This window comes from Coptis chinensis, chromosome 7 (genome assembly GCF_015680905.1).
Source record: "Coptis chinensis isolate HL-2020 chromosome 7, ASM1568090v1, whole genome shotgun sequence".
Lineage (NCBI taxonomy): Eukaryota > Viridiplantae > Streptophyta > Magnoliopsida > Ranunculales > Ranunculaceae > Coptis > Coptis chinensis.
In genome coordinates, this window is record NC_141462.1 from 44,151,773 (window position 1) to 44,165,757 (window position 13,985).

The 13,985-nt window shown below is 37.4% G+C and overlaps 1 pseudogene across 1 annotated transcript; it reads left to right on the forward strand.

Annotated features, from left to right (window-relative positions):
• Window positions 1-8,684: 8,684 nt before the first annotated feature.
• Window positions 8,685-10,945, forward strand: LOC147487642 (alcohol dehydrogenase-like 3; annotated as a pseudogene). Its single transcript, XR_015201168.1, has 7 exons — window positions 8,685-9,057; window positions 9,222-9,306; window positions 9,532-9,607; window positions 9,753-9,814; window positions 9,966-10,061; window positions 10,354-10,515; window positions 10,689-10,945. The product of XR_015201168.1 is annotated as an alcohol dehydrogenase-like 3 (transcript).
• Window positions 10,946-13,985: the final 3,040 nt, after the last annotated feature.

The window sequence follows — 13,985 nt, forward strand, 5'->3', positions numbered from 1 at the left end:
CTTCCCGTAAGTAATTAAGCATACTGCCTTACACCATTCCAGAGTAAGAGTTGAAGGAACAGGGAGAATGTCACACAAAACACATAGCAATCATGCTGAAACTTCACCATAAAGGACAGAAAACACTCACTGAACATGCATGAAAACTCGGCTTAAAAAAAACACTCAAAACAGATGTCCCCAAGCCTATACTTCAATGTTCTTGTCCAACACTCGACAAGCATCAACGTACCAAAAAAAATTGCACCTTAATCAAGTCACCTTCGTTATGATATATATAGATGATATGTGATGAAGAGTAATGATAAACATAAAAATGATTGTTTACCTACGAAATGAACGATGAACTCAAAATGTAAGTAAACTAAAACTATCTTATGTGCCTATATTTTATCAAAGATTCTACTCTCAATCCTATGAGATATAGTGGAGTAGATGATTCGTTCCACTCCTAGTTATTTCGCAAAGTAATGTTCTCTACGTATAAATACTCTACTCTAAAGTCTAATGAGAGATTTACGAAAAGGCAACTAGACTACGATGCAACTACCTAAAAGATGCAACTAGTCGACTATTAGAACAACTATGGGAATACTACGTCGATTCTATGATAAGGAGTTAGAGGGGGGTTGATTCCACCTTAACTCGATTTAATCCTACTAACGATGAATCATCGTAATCCGAATTGAACTGCTTCGCAGAACAATCTGGTTAATCCTAATCCCTAATTACACATGGCATTTCTACCAATTCATAACTAGCACGTGAACGATTACACCCATTCTCATGGTGAACTAATCATTTCTAGAGTGGAAAAAAAATTACGGCGACTCTACGATAATCGAATCAAGCTTTCATCAGGCTTCTCAACCCCTCTAATGGGGGGTTTAGCGAAAGAATCATCACGCTATCATTCCCAAAGGAATTGAACATGACATGATATAAAGATTGAAACTTTGCTTGTTTAAACTCAATTCAAAACGACTAATGCAATAATTGGATTAAACTAATAATGACAATTAATTGAATCTACGAATTGAAACTAAACAATTAATGGAAATGAAACTAACTTATATTTAACACTATTTTATTAATCTAATGAATAATAAAATAATGATTCAAATACTAAATTAATAATCTAACTAATCTAAGTCTAGCTATCTACGTAATAAGGAAAATTAGATCTACACAATTGTAAATGACAAGAATCGAAATTGACAAACTAGCTATTTTATTAATCAAACTAATTAAGAATAATGATTCTAAGAGTTTAATCTAAAACAAGAATTGAATTTAAACTAAACTTAATTTTATTACATGAAAACTAGATCTATAATTATCTATAGTTTTAGGTCTAACTAGCTACCATTAACAAAGAGTGAAGCTTTGGTTTTTATACTTTCAGATCCAAAAATCGTGTATGGGCTTGGAGCAATGTTTTGGGCCAGAGAATCAGGCCCAAAACCCAATTCTTTCAGTCCAAAAAGGCCTCTTCAGCTGCAGTTGTCTTCAACAGACTTTTCGTCCACTTTTTCTCCTCGGATTGGATTAAAGCTTATCCCATTGGAAAGTTCTTTCCGAGCCGGTCGTTTTGACATAAGGTAGGCCCCATTCCGAGGTCTGAGTCCAAAGATACGGCCTTCGGAAGTTATGCTGACTTGTGTGTTGTTTCTGCCCGCGTCAACTTTTCAGCTTTTGATCGGGCTTTAGAAAGGCTTGTCTTCTTGAATCTTGGCCTTTAGTCATGGAACTCCTTAGTAACCGACCTTTGCTCCTTTATCTCGCTAAAGTGGCACATTTCTGCACATAATGGACTTTGAAGCCTGAAATGCATAAAAACACGTAATCAGTGTTAACTTTTAATTATTACTCACGTAATTGGTCTAATAGTATGACTGTTACAGGGTTAAAACTACAGTTTTGGGCTCTTATCAAACCTCCCCCAAATAGCATTTTGCTTGTCCTCAAGAAAAGATAGGAAATTAGAATAAGTGACCAAAAATGGAGTTCTAACTACTCTCGTTTCGCTGAGTGCGATTGCATTGACCATATGCAACAAGGCCTTAAACCACTAGGAATTCCCTAGTGGACGAGTTATAGCCTCGTGAGAGTTTTCCAGTGAAGGTACTCACAAACTTCATCTATACTACAACGACTAAGAAATAAAACTATTGTTTCCTTATTCATGCTCTAAATTAACTATATAGAGTAATGCATATAGAGTAATCAAGTCGAAACCTAAGCTAATATATGCATAATAATCAATCATCTACAATAAACATATATACAATGAGTAATACTATGAAATGCCTAGCAGGTTCGTTTCTGAAACTCGGGATAGCGTCCTTAAATAGGTTCTCACAATAATAGTCAAGATACAACACTCTAATTTTTTCCACTCAAGTTCATTTACTCGAGGCAAATGTGGGCACACTTTACCTTACAATCTCAATGACAACAAGGAAACCGGAGTCGATCAAACACATCTGCCACTTACTATCACACTAACCTATTCCTAATTGAGCTAGAGGTATTTATTAGGTGTTGCGGGGATTAGGAGATGGTTTAAGAAGGAAAGAAATGGATATTCAAAAAGGACAAGTCTGAGATAATAGAGTCTTCATATTATGTAACTTAGAGAAAACCTTGTTATTTTCTTTTGCTTCTATACTTTGTTTCCATCCTTAACCATATTTTTTCTTTTTCATTTCTTTGGCTTTTGAGTCCCTTTTATTCTATTTTGGAGTTTTTATTTTATTTCTATTTTTATTTTTCTTTTCTTTGGATGGAAACTTCTTTTCTTTATTTTCTGAAGCAATTAACTAACTTGTGTATACACAGGTTTTTCTCTTCTTCTTTCTTCTTCATTCTATTCTCAGACTTATCTAAATTGGGTAGGTTGAATTTTTTATTTTGTTTTGTTTTGTAACAGGGTAAAGGATTTGTGGTTTATGAAAGGCTAAAGAAAGGTTCAGAAGGGCGACTAGCGGAAAATAATTCATAGGTTTGAATTTTTGGCTATATCGATCCAAAGAGAGCCTAAATTCTCTCTTAGGATATAGTTTAGTGATCAAGCAAGTGGATGTGTGATTTCTCTATCCGGATTTTACTTCTCCCTTGTGTCATTTATCAAATGTTTCGCTCATATAAGGCTTTAGGCTATATTCTCACAGGATTTGTAGAATAAGTACTCTAGCCTAGATTTCAGAAACTTACTACTAACAATCATCGATACTCATGTAATATATTTATAGATAGATGCAAAGATTATGACCTATATATTAACCTAAGTTTCTAAAAATTATTCTAATGCAAAATCTACGTGAGACTTCTAGATTATTAAGAGCATAGAGAAGGAAAACAATACCAATATTCCTAAGTGTATAGCATGAACTTATTTATTTATATTTTGAATTTTCAAAATTTTGACTAGAAAACAAATGCATATTATACATATCTATATCCTAACAGATGCCTTAATTACACGCGTGTTTCTATGCCCCAAACAAGAAGCATGCTTTGTCCTCAAAGAATTTTAAATAAAGAGGATAGGAAAAATACTATTGAAACGCGTGAAATTCAGGAACATCTGCAAAACAAAGTTAGAACATACTAATATAGAAAATAAAAACTGACGCAACTCTATACGAGTTCTACCCATTATGGGGTTAACAAGAATGAAATTGCTTGGGACATAAGTAGACACTAACTAGAATTAAAACTGACCTTATCTCCCGTATTACTCATCATCTTCCTCATCCTCCTCTTCTATAAAGAAGTGAGGTTCCTTCGCGTCTTGCCATGCTATGATAATTTGCCAGGCTTCCTGCCATTTATCATCTATTATTGCTAACCTATTAAGAGCGGTTTGAATTCCGGCCGGGTGTAGGGTGCAACCGATGAGGTTGTATCCTCCACCCTTGCCAAGTCATTGCACGGAAAGATCGAATAATACTATTTGTGGGTCTTACATTGTCGACCGTAATCCAATCCGTGAAACATGTACAAAAAACAGGAAAGAAATATAGCATAATACGGGAAATTAGAACAGGCATAAGAAGGAACTTATGCCTCATGCTATGGGATCGAGCTAAACTAGACATCAAGGTTCGGGGAAGGGCATGACACATACGTCTCGTGGCTAAAGCAAGGAAGACGCTGCAAGTGGCATCATTCACAGAAGAAAAACGCCATTCCCCTAAAATGTTTAGCATGATCCAAAACATAATAGTTCCGATGTTCATGGACAGGCTACCAAAGGTGACGTTATATTCTAATTGGTCCTCGATACGGAAAATGCCTGTGCCATACGACTCATGCAAAAACTCATAAGTGTAGACATACATATTATCTACCCAATAACACCATGGGTCTTGTATTTCAGCGGGCATAGCAAGTCCAAGCACAAATGCTAGCAAGAACCTGGTAATTTCCATTGGTTCATTATCGATGTTGATGGAGAACACTTGTTCTCCATCTGGTCTCTCAAAGAAAATGCAGTTATCGTAAAAATAAGATGCTAGTGTTGGAGAATAAAGTGCATTAGGTCTTACCATAAGCGGTTCCCAGCCTACGTATGTGATCGCTTCGCGAAACCAAGCACCGTAAGTAGTGCTTTGGAACAAATCTTTGAAAGACTGTTCCGGTATCAATGTAGGAGATGTCATCTCAAAATTATGCTCTGAAATAGCTGCGAATGATCTGGGAACACCCCGCAGAAAAATTGGAATTTTTCTGGTCCACGGAAGTCAGGGCGCGAGTGCACTCTGAAGTTTTTAGAATTCCAGTGTTTGAGCGCGTGGTCGTGCTCACCTTGGGCGCGAGTGCACTCCTCTGGGGCGCAGGCGCGCTCCGAGGTGCTGAAGATCGGAAATTGAGATGAAACGTGGAAATCGTGGGAGTGAAAGGTGAGTGATGGAGGTTAGGTGTAGTGTGAGTTGTGAGTGTAGAATGAATGAAGTTTATATAGGTTTAAAGTTGCTAAAACGGATCGGAAAGTTGCCAAAAAGTTTTTTACGGCAGTTTCCGGAAATCCTAAACTTTCCAAACCCAAAAACGGAAACAACTCATTTCCTTGATTCTAAAACAAACCTAATATCTTTTAGGTTGAATTTAGGATAGAATCTACCTATTTAATCGATATTTCATATACTTATTCATAGATTTGCCTAAACGGCCATATTTTCACCTTGACTCCGCAATAAATTCTAAAACAAGGGTCATATAAAAATCATGCTGGAATAGATAACACCACCCCCAAACAATTTGGGAAGGTGGGATCAATATTAAACAACCACGCACAATGAAAATAACCTCATTATATTAAAATTTTCATTCGAAGTACATTTCACTACAAAATTAAAATTACGGAATTAAACTTACATTAAAATAAATAACAATAATGAAACTACAAATAAATAAAAAAAACATCAAACGATACTATCCCTAACCACTTCGGTACTGGTAGCGGAGGGCACACGCTCAGGAGATGGCTCCTGAGCTCCCAATGGGCCAGCACCATTCGTCTTTCGGCGACGACGCTCGTGCCTCGATGGTGTGTCCTCAGAAGGAGAATCCTCGTGAGGTAGGAATCGTGCAAGCATGTCGGCCCGGAACTGGCGCTGAGCTTCTAGCTCGGCCCTCATCTGTTCCCACCACCGCCGTCCTCCGCTGGGATCGGATCTCGGTTATGATGGATAGTAGCTGTCGAGTCCGGAAGTCTTCGCAGATAGTGTTGAGTGAACGCATGCCACGATGAATTACGGCCATACGTTCTGCATCTGACCAACACCTCTCCAGGGCATCCGCATCAAAACAAGTCAAATCCTCCTCATCCTCCGAGGCAATCTCTTTTCCCCCATCCTCCTTGGCATTCTCATTTCCCCCATCCTCCTCGTCCTCTACCCTATCCTCAGGCAACCTCCAAACTCGTTGGACACAATCCTTATAGATGCGAGGATTTTGGTGTAGGGTGATGTAAGACCTATCAGACGCCGGAGCTGCTCTCATCTTCATCATGATTTTGGTTATCAACACAGGGAGAGGTGCAACAGCCTTCCCTACTCCCCTAATCATGCTAAGCAAAAACTCCAAGATATAGAACTCGTACTTCTGCTCCTGGAGTATCTATAAAATGTGGAGGCGATTCGGCCGATGTCACGACCTTCTCCTTGCCTAGGGCGTTCAGACCAATCCCACCGAGCCGCGGCCGGTTGGTTGGTTCGAGGGATGCTGGCGAACACAACGCGATCTCGCGATTGTAGTTCCTTCGATGCTATCCACGTGCATCAACGGCTCTACCCCATTATATTGGGACTCCTATAATGTGACATCCAGATGGATTCTAGGCGGAATGCCTAGAATCTCAGCCAACAACCCAGTAGTTACTTCCTTCCTCCTCTTCGCCACCATAACAAATATTCTAGTCCCCTCCAACTCCCTCGTGTTGTTGAACCGTCGGACTAAGTTGTCGTGGTAAAAGGCTTCGGTCGAGTACCACAAGCTATTCCAGTCTTTACTTATCATTTCGTCACCGTAAAACGGCGCGAAGTGGTCGCCAGTAAAAGCTTGCTCCGGCAAAATTCGACGTTGTTGAGCCATTTTAGTGTTTGGAATGTAGTGGGGGTTTAAATGGGATGTGGTGTTGGAATTTGAGTCGACCGACTGAAACAAACCGTGGGTGGTGGCGTGGTGACAGCTTGACAGTTCACAATTTTGAGATTTCCGGTGGTTTTTGGCTTTTTTCTAATTGGTGGAGGTGGTGGTGGATGGATTTATAGAAGATTTGAAGTTGATTTGAATGTGGGCGTGGGTTTAATTAGGTTTCTTTTTAATTTTATTATTATTTTTTTTTAGGTTTGGAGCTTGGTGGTCGTTAATGGCGATTTGGAAGATGAACGCGACTGTTTGGGGAAAGGTAAGGGCGCGGGTGCGCTGCCGGTGCGCGCGGGTTGGGCCCAAGCCCAATTCGAAATTTTCGATTTTTCGCGCAACTTCAAATCAAAATTGCCGCTTCGTTATCGATCCGATTTTTGCGAATGAGATATGGAAATGATCATGAGAGAATTTCCAATCCAATGATCCATAAAACACTCTATTCCTACCGTGGATGACATATAAGATAGTGGAAAATGCCTCGAAGTGCGTGCATGACGTACGTTATGCGAACGACTGAACTCTAAATTCATGATTATGTCCCCCCGGATCGAAATACAATTAAACGGCCTAAGCAACTCTAATGGGACATAAAACATTTTAGGACGGAAACACGAACACCCCACCCCCAAACAAATTTTTTACAACAAAGCTTAGAAAATTTGTTTTTTAGGAGTGGGTCTTTTAAAGTCAGATTCCCGAGACTTCCTAGATTACTATGTTTATAATATAAAATATATATATATATATATATATATTTATAATTTACTTTTATAATGAAAAACAATAAAGAAACATAATTCACTAGAGAAACATGACTCAAAAATCCGAGAAAACATGCAAGAGTGGAAAACATGAATTATGTTAAACGTGGACTTAGGATCCGGTACTTACAACCACACACTCCGTAGGGAGGGCCCAGTTATCTTAATGGTGCACTTACCAATATATGGAAATGAAAGGAAATGCACCAACACAAAAGTTGAGTCGTTTATAGTCAGATACTCAAGACTTTATCTAAACATATGTATGAACATGCAGTTTATCATATATCAACAACCGAAATAGTTGTGGATCATTCCATAAATAAATATCGCAGAAAACATATCCAAACACAATCAAGCACCAAGATTTCCTATGACGCAACCTAGTGAAATGAAAGCGAAGTCGGATAACACTATTACGTAACCTAGCATGCACCTTCTTTTTCATTTTTGAACGAGAGGGTGTTCTAGTAAATAAGTGTGGAAAAGTGAATGGTTGTGGAGAATATGATGGATATGGATAAGTTGTAGAAGGGAAGCATATAAACAATAAGGATGTGGGTTTAGCACAAAACTCATTCATGGTGTGTGTAGGGACTGTTTCAAGTCTGAAAATGAAAGTGTCAAATGCTTTGTTCTTCTGAAGTATTTGTTTACTAGGTGGATTTAAAAAATTATGAAGTACAGAAGAAACAAAAGGATCGAGTGCAAACTCGAGATTCCTTTGAAAGGGTGGAAGGAGGAGAGTCGAGGTGGATGTTGTGCAAAGTAGTTCTTGATAGGGTGAATCATCGGTTTTGATTAACATCCACTTTGTTGATCACAATCCCTCAAACATCGGTTTTGATCGACATCCAATTTGTTGTTGTCTATCTCTCTTTCTCGCAAAGTTACACGAAACTGCTATCTAACTAATGGACCCAAAACCTTGGTTAGTCACGAAATGGGCCAAACATTATATGTGGGCTTTTCAGTTAGAATCAAGATTCTTTACACTTCAATCTGTCACACTGATCTTGGTGCTTGGAAAGGAGAGGTAAGAAATTAAAGAATTTCAATTCAATTCCCTTTAAGATATGAACGTACACAAACACTCTCATCTAAATTCATTAGATCATGATGATTAGCTAATTCTAATTGTCTTCATATCTTTTGCAACGACAAAATACAGAACGAGAGTCAACGTGCATTTCCTCGAATTCTAGGCCATGAAGCTGCAGGGTATGCCTCGAATATAATACTAGTTTGCCTCAGAATTTGCTTCAAATAATCATCGAATGAAAACATATGTTCCTGACCGTTCCATGTAAATGCATGTCTCTGTGTAGGATTGTTGAAAGTGTCGGGGAAGGAGTCTTAGACATAAAAGAAGGTGACCATGTGGTTCCAATATTCAATGGGGAGTGTGGGGATTGTGCGTATTGCAAGTCAGAGAAGAATAATCTCTGTGCCAAGTTCTGAGTTAACCCAATGAAAAGCGTCATGGTTGTGGATGGAAAAACAAGGTTTTCAACTCTAGATGGGCGACCTATCTACCATTTCAGTGAATTTACTGTTGTAGACTCTGCATGTGTTGTCAAGATAGACCCAAAAGCTTCTCTAAAGAAGATGAGCCTTCTTAGCTGTGGCGTTTCTACAGGTATAACAAATATATGCATGATACTAACTACTACTATTATTTCTAGCTACTTCAAAATTAGGAGCGCGAACTTCATTTGCTAAAGATAATTGATTAAGTACCGTGATCTATGTTTTACAGTCTCTTACAGATTGTAATCCAATACTTAATGACTGTCTCTGTAGGAGTTGGAGCCACATGGAACACTGCAAACGTTCAATCGGAGTCACAAATGTGGCAATATTTGGTCTAGGTGCTCTAGGACTTGCGGTAAAGCACAACCTAATAGTTTTCTCTTTCTTTTCTTTGTGCTATAAGGAATCTAAAGTCAAACCAATGCGCACTGAGCGGAGCAAAATCTTATTTGTTATATAAATCAAGGATTCCAGTGTCTGACTTGGCACAATGACACCATACATAACGCGATCTCTTCATTTTCATTTTCTTTTTTCATTTTTTTTTTGCTAACGAGCATTTGATTTATCACCAATACAGGCCGCTTCAGGAGCACGATCAAGAGGAGCTTCTCAAATCATTGGCATTGACATCAACGAAGACAAATTCATCAAGGGTACTTTAAAAAAATTTCAGCTGGCTGATGTTCAGTCATGTTAGACAGTACACCTTTTTAATAATGTGCTTATTCCTCATTTTGTTTAGTTAATATCATTTCTCATTTTTCACACATCGTTTTAACATATGAACTTTAAAAATAGGTCAAACCATGGGAATGACACACTTTATCAATCCAAAAGCTCTGAAGAGACCTGTACACGAGGTAAGGAAATTGCTTTCGCACTCTTTGTATGCTCTCTAATCCAAAGATTGATGAGACTGTGAGACACATGCCAGATTCCAATGTCGATATCCTCAATGCCGAAATATTTCTAAACTTTCATCAATACTTGGATTGTCTCTATTTTGTGCAGGAAATAAGGGAATTGACTGATGGGGGAGTAGATTACAGTTTTGAGTGTGCGGGGAACTTGGACGTTCTTCGTGAAACTTTCTTGTCGACTCATGATGTATGAATACTTGATGCTATGTCCATCCCTATCACCAGTATACTTCAAGATATATACTTTCCATTTGGACCATATGTTTTGTGATCGAAATTAGAGTATGATTTTCTAGTTATAGGGCCACTTCACGAAAATCAAACATGAAAAATAATATGAAATTCAAAGTTTGTATTATTTTTATTAGTTGATAAAGAGAAAGTTTACCTTATTTCAATTGAATTTGGCCATGTCCGGATCCAAATATGTATATTTATATAGACACCGTTATATAAATGAAATCTCTGTACTGTAACAGGGATGGGGTATGACAATAATTTTGGGAATTCATCCAACGCCAAGAATGATGCCATTACATCCAATGGAGTTCTTCGATGGTAGGAGGATCATTGGAACTGTCTTTGGGGACTTCAAAGGGAAGACCCAGTTGCCTCATTTTTTTGAAGAATGCATGCGTGGAGTGAGTGAATTATTCCTATAAAATTCGCTCCATTCTAATATCCTATTAATTACAAGCTACAATATTGGATTTTTTACATTCCTTTCCTTAAGCAAAGAATCAAAGTCTGCTAGAAGTGAAAGGTATAAATAAGATAGATTTCTAACATTTATCTTAATATTTGGTGGTTTCAGGTTGTGAATTTAGATGAATTCATCACTCATGAGCTTCCATTCTCTAAGATAAACGAAGCATTTAATCTCCTCAGTGAAGGGAAATCCCTGAGATGCATTTTAGAACTTTGAAATCTCTCTGTCAGAAAAAAAAGTGTTGTATATTCTCTAGTCGAATAAGTTGGTCGATTTATTTACATCTGTAAAACAATGTAAAACATGACTTGTTCAGGGTGTATATCGAAAATTAATAAATACATGGAATTATATTAACTATTGATAGCTATTGCAATGTTATCAGATAGTACAGCAAAGAGATCAGAAATCTTTATACATGGGTATATTGGCAGATCCAGAATTTTTTTTTCTGGCGGGCTTGTGTAGCACAAAACGTCGCATAACGCGATATATCAAGTTATCAACCATTGACAATTTTCACATATAACATAGCTATGTAAAACACACTGGCAAAATAAAGGAAACAGAAAGAAATGACCATGAGTGCGGTGTTGCTGAAGGGTGAAGTTGACAATGTAGGGCACTCTGGAAATGATAGGAACAAGCGAAGAAGAAAAACTTCAAAAATTCTCCCTTGAAATCAGCCACAACCCTATCTTTGAAAAGAAAATGCAATTTCTTTGTGCAAACATTCAAAATAAATTCATCACAGGTGAAATAAAACTAACAAAATAATTACAACTTCTTAATTTAATGAAATATGGCATAGCTCATATTCCCAACCAAAGAAATAATTGTTTTGTACCAACTCAAATTCTCATCCCACATAAAACAAAACAATAACATATAAATAATTTGACTAGCTTAACAAAACCATGAACATATATAAACTACACAAACTGTAATCCCACATCAGGGCGTAGTACATTCCCAAGCTGCAAACTGGAACACTTTACCATTTCCTTCTTTTCACATGCTTCACCATCTCCTTTTAATAGGCAACTTCTGCAGCTTTTGTTTCCACCTCTTCTTTGGATAATCCCATGGTAACCTCAGAGGCAACCACAGTATGGAAGCCGAGTTTGTAATCATAACACATATGCTCACTGTTGATGGTCAGTTTATCAATAATCGGAATATTATTAAGCGAAAATGTAGTGAACTCGATTTAATGAGAAGTGGCACAAAACCCAAAAAGCACAATGTCCTTGAAGTGGAGATGAGAGGAATCACAAGGCCTATGTTGGAATTAGTAATTTTAGAACTATCTATTTTGGTTAAATTAGAGTTGCATATTAATTAATTAGAAAATTGTGTGATTAGCAAGTATGGGTTGCTATTAGGAACCAAATTGATATTGTAATTGGCAATACCAGTAAGATAAGAATTGGATTGGCATTAGAAGTTTCTAATTAATAGGTTAGTAGAAATTAGTAATTGGAGAAGCTATATATATGTATGAGTGCGTAGACAATAGCTTAAGAAGAAGTGAGAGAATAATAAGAGAGATGCATTATTGAAAAGAGATGCACTGGTATGAAGGGGTAAGTTCTTTTGTTTATCAAGTTTAATATAAGTAGTTGAATTGATATAGTAAAGTTTATTTAGTTTAAGTTTGTCTTCTACGCGTATTATTCGATTTTGTGTGTTTGAATCAAAGTTTTTGATTCTACATATGTTATCAGAGTTTTACGGTTAAAGATCCAAAATTAATCAATGGAAGATGATATGTGGATGGTTCCAAAGTGGGAAGAGATCATGAATTTTGGGCATTTGAGTTTTCAGATGGAGATCGTGTTTAAGTATTTGAATATATGGGAAGTCGTTGATCAAAGAATTGAAGAACTTAAAGATGAAGCATTGTTGACCGAAGAAGAAAAAGATACACTTCAAGAAAACAAAAGAAGAGCATTATGTTGTATTCATAGAGGACTAGGTATTTCTAATTATAAGAAAATTGCTTCCGCTCAAACTTCAAAAGATGCATGGGAGATTTTGCATGTTTGTTTTGATGGTAATGGTAAAAATACAAGGGTTGACAAATCAAAAGTTTTGTGTTACAAGTGTAAAGAACTTAGTCATTGCAAATATGAGTGCAAATACAGAAAAGATAGAGTTGTTGAAAAACAAGACATTATAATTGAGAATAGAGAAGATATGATGCTCAAAGTTTGCCATTAAATTATTGCAATATATCTGGTGAAGATCAAAACAAGTTGTGCCTATAAATTGGGTATAGTAGTCAAAAGTGTAAAAAAGAAGAGTTGGTTTCAGAAAAAAGAAATTGAGAAAAGCACATAAGTGTTAGACTCATAAGAAGTGATTGTTAGTCTTGATTTTGATAATAATGAACATGAAGTGCATGATGAAGAAGAAGAAGAAGAAGAAGAAGCGGAAAAAGAAGAAGAAAAAGAAAAAGAAAAGGAAAAAGAGGAAGAAGAAAACATTAAAGTAGTACATTGTAAAGGTTATATCTCGTTTAACTTTACTGGAGTAGGAAATTTAGGGGAGATGGGTTGATTGATTAGGTTTGATCGAGTTCATTTGGACAAACTACCTACGTATCAAGTTCTCTTTGCTGGGGGGAGACTTAAATCAGGTCATACGTAGTTCCTCCTCTTCTTTATATAGGAAACGGTGACCGCGCCTCCTCCTCTCTAGCGTCAGGTTAAGTTCTAGACTTGATGACATTTAATGAACTATAAAGGCATCCTGTGGTGGAGTATTGGCAAGCGCAGCTAAAGCTCTGGTCTTGATGATGCCAGCTGCAACATACGTTACTAGCCGTTGGGGTGCTGGCTAGAGTTAGTGTTCTGGAAGCTTGACTTTCTAGATGCGGACGTTCTAGGAGAAGGATGTTCGGGGTGCTGACGAGGTCTCTTAACCTGTATGAACTGGTCATCAGCGACCTGGAAGTGTGGCTACATGTGATCGTCCTTGTGTGCTTGACATGTGCCTAATATTTACTGTAAGTGTATATTACTCCCTCACACAGCCCCCTCTTAGTAGGTCGTTAAGTAATGGATAGTGATCTGATAAGAGATTTAAATTGGCAATTGGATGGCACGTGGTACGGATGATTTGAAAGGTCGCAACTGAACCGCCTCATTTTGTAGGGAGACGAGGCACGTTATGGTTAAATAAAATGATTGCGTTGCTTTGGAAAACAAACTGGTGGCTTGTGATATACGCCTGGAGAACTGAAGCGTTCCTCATTTTGCATCCTTTGAGTTCAAAAGCCACAGGTTAGTTTCTGCCATTTTTTATTTGCGTTTTTCTTTTATTTGCTACTGGGTTTTGTTGGGTTCGCTAGGCTTTAGCTGTCATTTTTTTTATTGGTGAGTTATGTAAGAAGAGGAA